Raw genomic sequence first — 12,866 nt, 5'->3', positions numbered from 1 at the left:
TTCAGCCTCTGAATCAGATTTTTGCTCAGGTCCCTCAATTTCAGCCAGAAAATACCTGAAATCACAGAAAAACACACAAACTCATAGTAAAGTCCAGAAAAGTGAATTTTAACTAAAAACTAATAAAAATATAATGAAAACTAACTAAAACATACTAAAAACATACTAAAAATAATGCCAAAAAGCGTATAAATTATCCGCTCATCACAACACCAAACTTAAATTGTTGCTTGTCCCCAAGCAACTGAAAATCAAATAAGATAAAAAGAAGAGAATATGCAATGAATTCCAAAAACATCTATGAAGATCAGTATTAATTAAATGAGCGGGGCTTTTAGCTTTTTGCCTCTGAACAGTTTTGGCATCTCACTCTATCCTTTAAAATTAAGAATGATTGGCTTCTATAGGAACTCAGAATCTAGATAGTGTTATTGATTCTCCTAGTTAAGTATGATGATTCTTGAACACAGCTACTTTATGAGTCTTGGCCGTGGCCCAAAGCACTCTGTCTTCCAGTATTACCACCGGATACATACATGCCACAGACACATAACTGGGTGAACCTTTTCAGATTGTGACTCAGCTTTGCTAGAGTCCCCAATTAGAGGTGTCCAGGGTTCTTAAGCACACTGTTTTTTGCCTTGGATCACGACTTTATTTTTTTTTTCTTTTTCTTTTTCTCTTTTTTTTTTCATTTTTCTCTTTTTTTTGTATTCATTGCTTTTTCTTGCTTCAAGAATCATTTTTTATGATTTTTCAAATCCTCAGTAACATGTCTCCTTTTTTCATCATTCTTTCAAGAGCCAACATTCATGAACAATAAATTCAAAAGACATATGCACTGTTCAAGCATACATTCAGAAACCAAAAGTATTACCACCACATCAAACTAATTAATCTGTTATAAAATTTAAAATTCATGCAATTCTTCTCTTTTTCAATTAAGAACATTTTTCATTTAAGAAAGGTGATGGATTCATAGGACATTCATAACTTTAAGGCATAGACACTAAGACACTAATGATTATAAGACACAAACATAGATAAACATAAGCATGATTTTTCGAAAAAAACAGAAAAATAAAGAACAAGGAGATTAAAGAACGGGTCCACCTTAGTGATGGCGGCTTGTTCTTCCTCTTGAAGATCTTATGGAGTGCTTGAGCTCCTCAATGTCTCTTCCTTGCCTTTGTTGTTCCTCTCTCATGATTCTTTGATCTTCTCTAATTTCATGGAGGAGGATGGAATGTTCTTGGTGCTCCACCCTTAGTTGTCCCATGTTGGAACTCAATTCTCCTAGGGAGGTGTTGATTTGCTCCCAATAGTTTTGTGGAAGAAAGTGCATCCCTTGAGGCATCTCAGGGATTTCATGATGAGTGGGATCTCTTATTTGCTCCATCCTTTTCTTGGTGATGGGATTGTCCTCATCAATGAGGATGTCTCCTTCTATGTCAATTCCAACTGAATAACAGAGGTGACAAATGAGATGAGGAAAGGCTAACTGGTGTGCGAAATTGTGATCACTACTTTTCACAACTCATATAATCCCTAGTAATGGCCCCAAAGACTTGGTGCTCAATACCATGGCATAAACACAACTTTGCACAACTAACCAGCAAGTGCACTGGGTCGTCCAAGTAATAAACCTTACGCGAGTAAGGGTCGATCCCACGGAGATTGTTGGTATGAAGCAAGCTATGGTCACCTTGTAAATCTTAGTCAGGTAGACTCAAATGGGTATAGATGATGAATAAAACATAGAGATAAAGATAGAGATACTTATGTATATCATTGGTGAGAGCTTCAGATAAGCGTATGAAGATGCTTTCCCTTCCGTCTCTCTGCTTTCCTACTGTCTTCATCCATTCCTTCTTACTCCTTTCCATGGCAAGCTTATGCAAGGGTTTCACCGTTGTCAGTGGCTACCTCCCATCCTCTCAGTGAAAATGTTCAACGCACCCTGTCACGGCACGGCTATCCATCTGTCGGTTCTCGGTCAGGCCGGAATAGAATCCAGTGATTCTTTTGCGTCTGTCACTAACGCCCCGCCTGCTAGGAGTTTGAAGCACGTCACAGTCATTCAATCATTGAATCCTACTCAGAATACCACAGACAAGGTTAGACCTTCCAGATTCTCTTGAATGCCGCCATCAATTCTTGCCTATACCACGAAGACTCTGATCTCACGGAATGGCTGGCTCGGTTGTCAGGCGAGCACTCGGTTGTCAGGCGATCAACCATGCATCGTGTATCAGGAATCCAAGAGATATTCACCCAATCTAAGGTAGAACGGAGGTGGTTGTCAGTCACACGTTCATAGGTGAGAATGATGATGAGTGTCACGGATCATCACATTTATCAAGTTGAAGAACAAGTGATATCTTGGACAAAGAACAAGCGGAATTGAATAGAAGAACAATAGTAATTGCATTAATACTCGAGGTACAGCAGAGCTCCACACCTTAATCTATGGTGTGTAGAAACTCCACCGTTGAAAATACATAAGAACAAGGTCTAGGCATGGCCGAATGGCCAGCCTCCCAAAGTGATCAAAAGATCTAAAGAAAAAGGTTCCAAAGATCAGAAGATGTAAATACAATAGCAAAAGGTCATACTTATAGAAAACTAGTAGCCTAAGGTGTACAAAGATGAGTAAATGACATAAAAATCCACTTCCGGGCCCACTTGGTGTGTGCTTGGGCTGAGCAATGAAGCATTTTCGTGCAGAGACTCTTCTTGGAGTTAAACGCCAGCTTTTATGCCAGTTTGGGCGTTTAACTCCCATTTTGGTGCCAGTTCCGGCGTTTAACGCTGGGAATTCTGAGGGTGACTTTGAACGCCGGTTTGGGCCATCAAATCTTGGGCAAAGTATGGACTATCATATATTGCTGGAAAGCCCAGGATGTCTACTTTCCAACGCCGTTGAGTGCGCGCCAATTGGGCTTCTGTAGCTCCAGAAAATCCACTTCGAGTGCAGGGAGGTCAGAATCCAACAACATCTGCAGTCCTTTTCAGTCTCTGAATCAGATTTTTGCTCAGGTCCCTCAATTTCAGCCAGAAAATACCTGAAATCACAGAAAAATACACAAACTCATAGTAAAGTCCAGAAAAGTGAATTTTAACTAAAAACTAATAAAAATATACTAAGAACTCAACTAAAACTACTAAAAACATACTAAAAACAATGCCAAAAAGCGTACAAATTATCCGCTCATCACAACACCAAACTTAAATTGTTGCTTGTCCTCAAGCAACTGAAAATCAAATAAGATAAAAAGAAGAGAATATGCAATGAACTCCAAAAAAATCTATGAAGATCAGTATTAATTAGATGAGCGGGGCTTTTAGCTTTTTGCCTCTGAACAGTTTTGGCATCTCACTTTATCCTTTGAAATTCAGAATGATTGGCTTCTTTAGGAACTCAGAATCCAGATAGTGTCATTGATTCTCCTAGTTAAGTATGATGATTCTTGAACACAACTACTTTATGAGTCTTGGCCGTGGCCCAAAGCACTCTGTCTTCCAGTATTACCACCGGATACATACATGCCACAGACACATAATTGGGTGAACCTTTTCAGATTGTGACTCAGCTTTGCTAGAGTCCCCAATTAGAGGTGTCCAGGGTTCTTAAGCACACTCTTTTTGCCTTGGATCACAACTTTATTTCTTTCTTTTTCTTTCTTTTTCTTTTTCTTTTTCGTTTTTTTTCGCCTCTTTTTTTTTTGTATTCACTGCTTTTTCTTGCTTCAAGAATCATTTTTATGATTTTTCAGATCCTCAGTAACATGTCTCCTTTTTCATCATTCTTTCAAGAGCCAACATTCATGAACCACAAATTCAAAAGACATATGCACTGTTTAAGCATACATTCAGAGAACAAAAGTATTGCCACCACATCAAAATAATTAAACTGTTATAAAATTCAAAATTCATGCAATTCTTATCTTTTTCAATTAAGAACATTGTTTATTTAAGAAAGGTGATGGATTCATAGGACATTCATAACTTTAAGGCATAGACACTAAGACACTAATGATCATAAGACACAAACATGGATAAATATAAGCACTAAAATTCGAAAAACAAGAAAATAAAGAACAAGGAGTTTAAAGAACGGGTCCATCTTAGTGATGGCGGCTTGTTCTTCCTCTTGAAGGTCTTATGGAGTGCTTGAGCTCCTCAATGTCTCTTCCTTGTCTTTGTTGCTCTTCTCTCATGATTCTTTGATCTTCTCTAATTTCATGGAGGAGAATGGAGTGTTCTTGGTGCTCCACCCTTAGTTGTCCCATGTTGGAACTCAATTCTCCTAGGGAGGTGTTCAGTTGCTCCCAATAGTCTTGTGGAGGAAAGTGCATCCCTTGAGGTATCTCAGGGATCTCATGATGAGAGGGGTCTCTTGTTTGCTCCATCCTTTTCTTAGTGATGGGCTTATCCTCATCAATGAGGATGTCTCCTTCTATGTCAACTCCTACTGAATAACAGAGGTGACAAATGAGATGAGGAAAGGCTAACCTTGCTAAGGTAGAGGACTTATCCGCCACCTTATAGAGTTCTTGGGCTATAACCTCATGAACTTCCACTTCTTCTCCAATCATGATGCTATGGATCATGATGGCCCGGTCTAGAGTAACTTCGGACCGGTTGCTAGTGGGAATGATTGAGCGTTGGATAAACTCCAACCACCCCCTAGCCACGGGTTTGAGGTCATGCCTTCTCAATTGAACCGGCTTCCCTCTTGAATCTCTCTTCCATTGGGCGCCCTCTTCACAAATGTCAGTGAGGACTTGGTCCAACCTTTGATCAAAGTTGACCCTTCTAGTATAAGGATGTTCATCTCCTTCCATCATAGGCAAGTTGAATGCCAACCTCATATTTTTCGGACTGAAATCCAAGTATTTCCCCCGAACCATAGTAAGCCAATTCTTTGGATCCGGGTTCACACTTTGATCATGGTTCTTGGTGATCCATGCATTGGCATAGAACTCTTGAACCATCAAGATTCCGACTTGTTGAATGGGGTTGGTAAGAACTTCCCAACCTCTTCTTCGGATCTCATGTCGGATCTCTGGATATTCACTCTTTTTGAGTGAAAAAGGGACCTCGGGGATCACCTTCTTCAAGGCCACAACCTCATAGAAGTGGTCTTGATGCACCCTTGAGATGAATCTCTCCATCTCCCATGACTCGGAGGTGGAAGCTTTTGCCTTCCCTTTTCTCTTTCTAGAGGTTTCTCCGGCCTTGGATGCCATAAATGGTTATGGAAAAACAAAAAGCAATGCTTTTACCACACCAAACTTAAAAGGTTTGCTCGTCCTCGAGCAAAAGAAGAAAGAAGAGAGTAGAAGAAGAAGAAATGAGGAAGAAGGGAGTGGCTTTGTGTTCGGCCAAAGAGGGTGAGAGGTGGTGTTTAGGTTGTGTGAAAATGAAGGGGGGAAGAAGGGTATATATAGGAGAGGGGGGCTCATGGTTCGGTTATGTGTGGGTGGGTTTGGGAGGGAAAGTGGTTTGAATTTGAAGGGTGAGGTAGGTGGGGTTTTATGAAGGATGGATGTGAGTGGTGAAGAGAAAGATGGGATTTGATAGGTGAAGGGTTTTGGGGAAGAGGTGTTGAGGTGATTGGTGAATGGGTGAAGAAGAGAGAGAGAGGTGGGGTTGGTGGGGATCCTGTGGGGTCCACAGATCCTGAGGTGTCAAGGAAAAGTCATCCCTGCACCAAATGGCATTCAAAATCACGTTTTGAGCCAATTCTGGCGTTAAACGCCGGGCTGGTGCCCATTTTTGGCGTTTAACGCTAGGTTCTTGCCCTTTTCTGGCGTTTAACGGCAGTCTGGTGCCCCTTTCTGGCGTTAAACGCCCAAAATGGTGCCAGACTGGGCGTTAAACGCCCACCTGCTAACCTTACTGGCGTTTAAACGCCAGTAGGTTCTTCCTCCAGGGTGTGCTGTTTTTCTTCCTATTTTTCATTCTGTTTTTGCTTTTTCAAATTGATTTTGTGACTTCTCATGATCATCAACCTACAAAATAAATAAAATAACAAAAGAAAATAGATAAAATATAACATTGGGTTGCCTCCCAACAAGCGCTTCTTTAATGTCAGTAGCTTGACAGAGGGCTCTCATGGAGCCTCACATTTTCTCAAAGCAATGTTGGAACCTCCCAACACCAAACTTAGAGTTTGAATGTGGGGGTTCAACACCAAACTTAGAGTTTGGTTGTGGCCTCCCAACACCAAACTTAGAGTTTGACTGTGGGGGCTCTGTTTGACTCTGATTTGAGAGAAGCTCTTCATGCTTCCTCTCCATGGTGACAGAGGGACATCCTTGAGCCTTAAACACAAAGGATTCTTCATTCATTTGAATGATCAGTTCACCTCCATCAACATCAATTACAGCCTTTGCTGTGGCTAGGAAGGGTCTGCCAAGGATGATGGTTTCATCCATGCACTTCCCAGTCTCTAGGACTATGAAATCAGCAGGGATGTAGTGGTCTTCAATCTTCACCAAAACATCCTCTACAAGTCCATGAGCTTGTTTTCTTGAGTTGTCTGCCATCTCTAATGAGATTCTTGCAGCTTGCACCTCAAAGATCCTTAGCTTCTCCATTACAGAGAGAGGCATGAGGTTTACACTTGACCCTAAGTCACACAGAGCCTTCTTGAAGGTCATGGTGCCTATGGTACAAGGTATTGAAAACTTCCCAGGATCTTGTCTCTTTTGAGGTAATTTCTGCCTAGACAAGTCATCCAGTTCTTTGGTGAGCAAAGGGGGTTCATCCTCCCAAGTCTCATTTCCAAATAACTTGTCATTTAGCTTCATGATTGCTCCAAGGTATTTAGCAACTTGCTCTTCAGTGACATACTCATCCTCTTCAGAGGAAGAATACTCATCAGAGCTCATGAAGGGCAGAAGTAAGTCCAATGGAATCTCTATGGTCTCATTTTGAGCCTCAGATTCCAATGGTTCCTCATTGGGGAACTTAGTGGAGGTCAGTGCACACCCACTGAGGTCTTCCTCAGTGGCGTTCACTTCCTCTCCTTCCTCTCCAAATTCGGCCATGTTGATGGCCTTGCACTCTCCTTTTGGATTTTCTTCTGTGTTGCTTGGAAGAGTACTTGGAGGGAGTTCAGTAACTTTCTTGCTCAGCTGTCCCACTTGTGCCTCCAAATTCCTAATGGAGGACCTTGTTTCAGTCATAAAACTTTGAGTGGTCTTGATTAGATCAGAGACCATGGTTGCTAAGTCAGAGGGGTTCTGCTTAGAATTCTCTGTCTGTTGCTGAGAAGATGATGGAAAAGACTTGCCATTGCTAAACCTGTTTCTTCCACCATTATTGTTGTTGAAACCTTGTTGAGGTCTCTGTTGATCCTTCCATGAGAAATTTGGATGATTTCTCCATGAGGAATTATAGGTATTTCCATAGGGTTCTCCTAGGTAATTCACCTCTTCCATTGAAGGGTTCTCAGGATCATAGGCTTCTTCTTTAGATGAAGCATCCTTAGTACTGCTTGGTGCATTTTGCATTCCAGACAGACTTTGAGAAATCAAATTGACTTGTTGAGTCAATATCTTGTTCTGAGCCAGAATGGCATTCAGAGTATCAATCTCAAGAACTCCTTTCTTCTGACTCGTCCCATTGTTCACAGGATTCCTTTCAGAAGTGTACATGAATTGGTTATTTGCAACCATTTGAATTAGCTCTTGAGCTTCTGTAGGCGTCTTCTTCAGATGAAGAGATCCTCCAGCAGAGCTATCCAAAGACATCTTGGATAGTTCAGACAGACCATCATAGAAAATGCCTATGATGCTCCATTCAGAAAGCATGTCAGAAGGACATTTTCTGATCAATTGTTTGTATCTTTCCCAAGCTTCATAGAGGGATTCTCCATCCTTCTGTCTGAAGGTTTGGACTTCCACTCTAAGCTTACTCAATTTTTGAGGTGGAAAGAACTTTGCCAAGAAGGCATTGACTAGCTTTTCCCATGAGTCCAGGCTTTCTTTAGGTTGTGAGTCCAACCATATCCTAGCTCTGTCTCTTACAGCAAAAGGGAATAGCATAAGTCTGTAGACTTCAGGGTCAACCCCGTTAGTCTTGACAGTGTCACAGATTTGCAAGAATTCAGCTAAGAACTGATGAGGATCTTCCAATGGAAGTCCATGGAACTTGCAATTCTGTTGCATTAGAGAAACTAATTGAGGCTTAAGCTCAAAGTTGTTTGCTCCAATGGCAGGGATAGAGATGCTTCTCCCATAGAAGTTGGGAGTAGGTGCAGTAAAGTCACCCAGCACCTTCCTTGCATTGTTGTTATTTTCGGCTGCCATGGGTTCTTCTTGTTTGAAGATTTCTGTTAGGTCCTCTACAGAGAGTTGTGCCTTAGCTTCTCTTAGCTTTCGCTTCAAGGTCCTTTCAGGGTAAGGGTCAGCTTCAACAAGAATGCCTTTGTCTCTGCTCCTGCTCATATGAAAGAGAAGAGAACAAGAAAATATAGAATCCTCTATGTCACAGTATAGAGATTCCTTGAGGTGTCAGAGGAAAAGAAAAATAGAAGAAAGAGGTAGAAGAATTCGAACTCAGTGAGACAGAGTTCGAATTGTGCATTGAGGAGGAGTGATACTCCATAAATAGAAGGATGTGAGAAGAGGGGAAGAGATTTTTCGAAAATTAAGTTAAAAAGATTTTAAGAACATTTTGAAAAATTGATTGATAATTTTCGAAAACTAAAAGTGGGAAAGAAATCAAGTGATTTTTGAAAAAGATTTTGAAATTAGAAATCAAAAAGATATGATTGAAAACTATTTTAAAAAAAATGTGATTAAAAAGATTTGATTGAAAAGTTATGCTTTTAAAAAGATATGATTGAAAAGATATGATTTGAAAACAATTTTAAAAAGATTTGATTTTAAAAAATTAATGACTTGCCTAACAAGAAAAGATATGATTCAAACATTAAACCTTCCTCCACAGAAAAGGCAACATACTTGAAATGTTCAATCAAATCATTAATTGTTAGTAAGTATCTTTGAAAAAGGAAAGAAATTGATTTTGAAAAAGATTTGATTGAAAAGATTTGATTTGAAAAAGATTTGATTTTGAAAAACTTTGAAAACTTGAAAAAAAATTGATTTGAAAACAAAATCCTCCCCCTTGTGCCATCCTGGCGTTAAACGCCCAGAATGGTGCACATTCTGGCGTTTAACGCCCAATGCACTACCTTTTTGGGCGTTAAACGCCCAACCAGGTACCCTGGCTGGCGTTTAAACGCCAGTCTGTCCTTCTTCACTGGGCGTTTTGAACGCCCAGCTTTTTCTGTGTAATTCCTCTGCTGCATGTTCTGAATCTTCAGTTCCCTGTACTTATTGACTTGAAAATAGAACCAAGATCAAATAAACAATGCATGCAAGACACCAAACTTAAAATTAGACACTAGACTCAAACAAGAAACATAAAATATTTTTGGTTTTTATGATTTTGAAATTTTTTTGTGCTTTTTCAAAAATTATATGGGAATAGAAAATGAAGGTTTCAGAATTCTCAGTTTGGATTCCAAGAATCATTGCAATGCTAGTCTAAGACTCCGGTCCAGGAATTAGACATGGCTTCACAGCCAGCCAAGCTTTCAAAGAAAGCTCCGGTCCAAAACACTAGACATGGCCAATGGCCAGCCAAGCCTTAGCAGATCATTGCTCCAATAGCAAGATTGATAGAGATCAACAAGCTCTTGTGATGATCAGTTGAAACCTCGGTCCAATAAGATTAGACATGGCTTCACAGCCAGCCAGACTTCAACAGATCATCTTGAAACTCTAGAATTCATTCTTAAGAACTCTGAAAAATACCTAATCTAAGCAACAAGATGAACCGTCAGTTGTCCATACACGAAACAATCTCCGGCAACGGCGCCAAAAACTTGGTGTGCGAAATTGTGATCACTACTTTTCACAACTCATATAATCCCTAGTAATGGCCCCAAAGACTTGGTGCTCAATACCATGGCATAAACACAACTTTGCACAACTAACCAGCAAGTGCACTGGGTCGTCCAAGTAATAAACCTTACGCGAGTAAGGGTCGATCCCACGGAGATTATTGGTATGAAGCAAGCTATGGTCACCTTGTAAATCTTAGTCAGGTAGACTCAAATGGGTATAGATGATGAATAAAACATAGAGATAAAGATAGAGATACTTATGTATATCATTGGTGAGAGCTTCAGATAAGCGTATGAAGATGCTTTCCCTTCCGTCTCTCTGCTTTCCTACTGTCTTCATCCAATCCTTCTTACTCCTTTCCATGGCAAGCTTATGCAAGGGTTTCACCGTTGTCAGTGGCTACCTCCCATCCTCTCAGTGGAAATATTCAACGCACCCTGTCATGGCACAGCTATCCATCTGTCGGTTCTCGGTCAGGCCGGAATAGAATCCAGTGATTCTTTTGCGTCTGTCACTAACGCCCCGCCTGCTAGGAGTTTGAAGCACGTCACAGTCATTCAATCATTGAATCCTACTCAGAATGCCACAGACAAGGTTAGACCTTCCGGATTCTCTTGAATGCCGCCATCAATTCTTGCCTATACCACGAAGACTCTGATCTCACGGAATGGCTGGCTCGGTTGTCAGGCGAGCACTCGGTTGTCAGGCGATCAACCATGCATCGTGTATCAGGAATCCAAAAGATATTCACCCAATCTAAGGTAGAACGGAGGTGGTTGTCAGTCACACGTTCATAGGTGAGAATGATGATGAGTGTCACGGATCATCACATTCATCAAGTTGAAGAACAAGTGATATCTTGGACAAAGAACAAGCGGAATTGAATAGAAGAACAATAGTAATTGCATTAATACTCGAGGTACAGCAGAGCTCCACACCTTAATCTATGGTGTGTAGAAACTCCACCGTTGAAAATACATAAGAACAAGGTCTAGGCATGGCCGAATGGCCAGCCTCCCAAAGTGATCAAAAGATCTAAAGAAAAAGGTTCCAAAGATCAGAAGATGTAAATACAATAGCAAAAGGTCCTACTTATAGAAAACTAGTAGCCTAAGGTGTACAAAGATGAGTAAATGACATAAAAATCCACTTCCGGGCCCACTTGGTGTGTGCTTGGGCTGAGCAATGAAGCATTTTCGTGCAGAGACTCTTCTTGGAGTTAAACGCCAGCTTTTATGCCAGTTTGGGCGTTTAACTCCCATTTTGGTGCCAGTTCCGGCGTTTAACGCTGGGAATTCTGAGGGTGACTTTGAACGCCGGTTTGGGCCATCAAATCTTGGGCAAAGTATGGACTATCATATATTGCTGGAAAGCCCAGGATGTCTACTTTCCAACGCCGTTGAGAGCGCGCAAATTGGGCTTCTGTAGCTCCAGAAAATCCACTTCGAGTGCAGGGAGGTCAGAATCCAACAGCATCTGCAGTCCTTTTCAGTCTCTGAATCAGATTTTTGCTCAGGTCCCTCAATTTCAGCCAAAAAATACCTGAAATCACAGAAAAACACACAAACTCATAGTAAAGTCCAGAAAAGTGAATTTTAACTAAAAACTAATAAAAATATACTAAGAACTCAACTAAAACTACTAAAAACATACTAAAAACAATGCCAAAAAGCGTACAAATTATCCGCTCATCACTAACCTTGCCAAGGTAGAGGACTTGTCCGCCACCTTATAAAGTTCTTGGGCTATAACCTCATGAACTTCTACTTCTTCTCTAATCATGATGCTATGAATCATGATAGCCCGGTCTATAGTAACTTCAGACCGGTTGCTAGTGGGAATGATTGAGCGTTGGATAAAATCCAACCATCCCCTAGCCACGGGCTTGAGGTCATGCCTTCTCAGTTGAACCGGCTTCCCTCTTGAATCTCTCTTCCGTTGAGCGCCCTCTTCACAAATGTCTATGAGGACTTGGTCCAACCTTTGATCAAAGTTGACCCTTCTAGTGTAGGGGTGTTCATCTCCTTGCATCATGGGCAAGTTGAATGCCAACCTTATATTTTCCGGACTAAAATCTAAGCATTTCCCCCGAACCATTGTAAGCCAATTCTTTGGGTCCGGGTTAACACTTTGATCATGGTTTTTGGTGATCCATGCATTGGCATAGAACTCTTGAACCATTAAGATTCCGACTTGTTGAATGGGGTTGGTAAGAACTTCCCAACCTCTTCTTTGAATCTCATGTCGGATCTCTGGATATTCAATCTTTTTGAGTTTGAAAGGGACCTCGGGGATCACATTCTTCATGGCCACAACTTCATAGAAGTGGTCTTGATGCACCCTTGAGATGAATCTCTCCATCTCCCATGACTTGGAGGTGGAAGCTTTTGCCTTCCCTTTCCTCTTTCTAGAGGTTTCTCCGGCCTTAGATGCCATAAATGGTTATGGAAAAACAAAAAGCAATGCTTTTACCACACCAAACTTAGAAGGTTTGCTCGTCCTCGAGCAAAAGAAGAAAGAAGAGAGTAGAAGAAGAAGAAATAGAGGAGATGGAGGTGGCTTTGATATTCGGCTAAGGGGGAGAAGTAGTGTGTAGGTTGTGTGAAAATGAATGAGTGAGGATGGGTTTATATAGGAGTGGAGAGGGGGTGTATGGTTCGGCCATTATGGGTGGGTTTGGGAGGGAAAGTGGTTTGAATTTGAATGGTAGGGTAGGTGGGTGGTGGACGAAACTGTGACCCTCTTTGTATTTGCATGAGATTTATTTAATGGCTATTGGCTATGTGTGGACACAACTCCGTTCAACTTAACCAGCAAGTGTACTGGGTCATCCAAGTAATACCTTACGTGAGTAAGGGTCGATCCCACAGAGATTGTTGCTATGAAGCAAGCTATGGTCACCTTGTAAATCCCAATTAAGTGGACTCATAAAGTCAA

General features: G+C 41.0%; 1 non-coding gene across 1 annotated transcript; it reads left to right on the top strand.

The window, feature by feature from the left end:
• Nucleotides 1–7,817: 7,817 nt before the first annotated feature.
• LOC130972594 (small nucleolar RNA R71) lies at nt 7,818–7,925 on the top strand. Its single transcript, XR_009083753.1, has one exon. It is a non-coding gene; the product is annotated as a small nucleolar RNA R71 (small nucleolar RNA).
• Nucleotides 7,926–12,866: the final 4,941 nt, after the last annotated feature.

Source organism: Arachis stenosperma, chromosome 3 (assembly GCF_014773155.1).
Source record: "Arachis stenosperma cultivar V10309 chromosome 3, arast.V10309.gnm1.PFL2, whole genome shotgun sequence".
Taxonomy (NCBI): Eukaryota; Viridiplantae; Streptophyta; class Magnoliopsida; order Fabales; family Fabaceae; genus Arachis; species Arachis stenosperma.
Note: the sequence above shows the minus strand (reverse complement) of the source record. Positions and strands in the feature narration are given on the sequence as shown.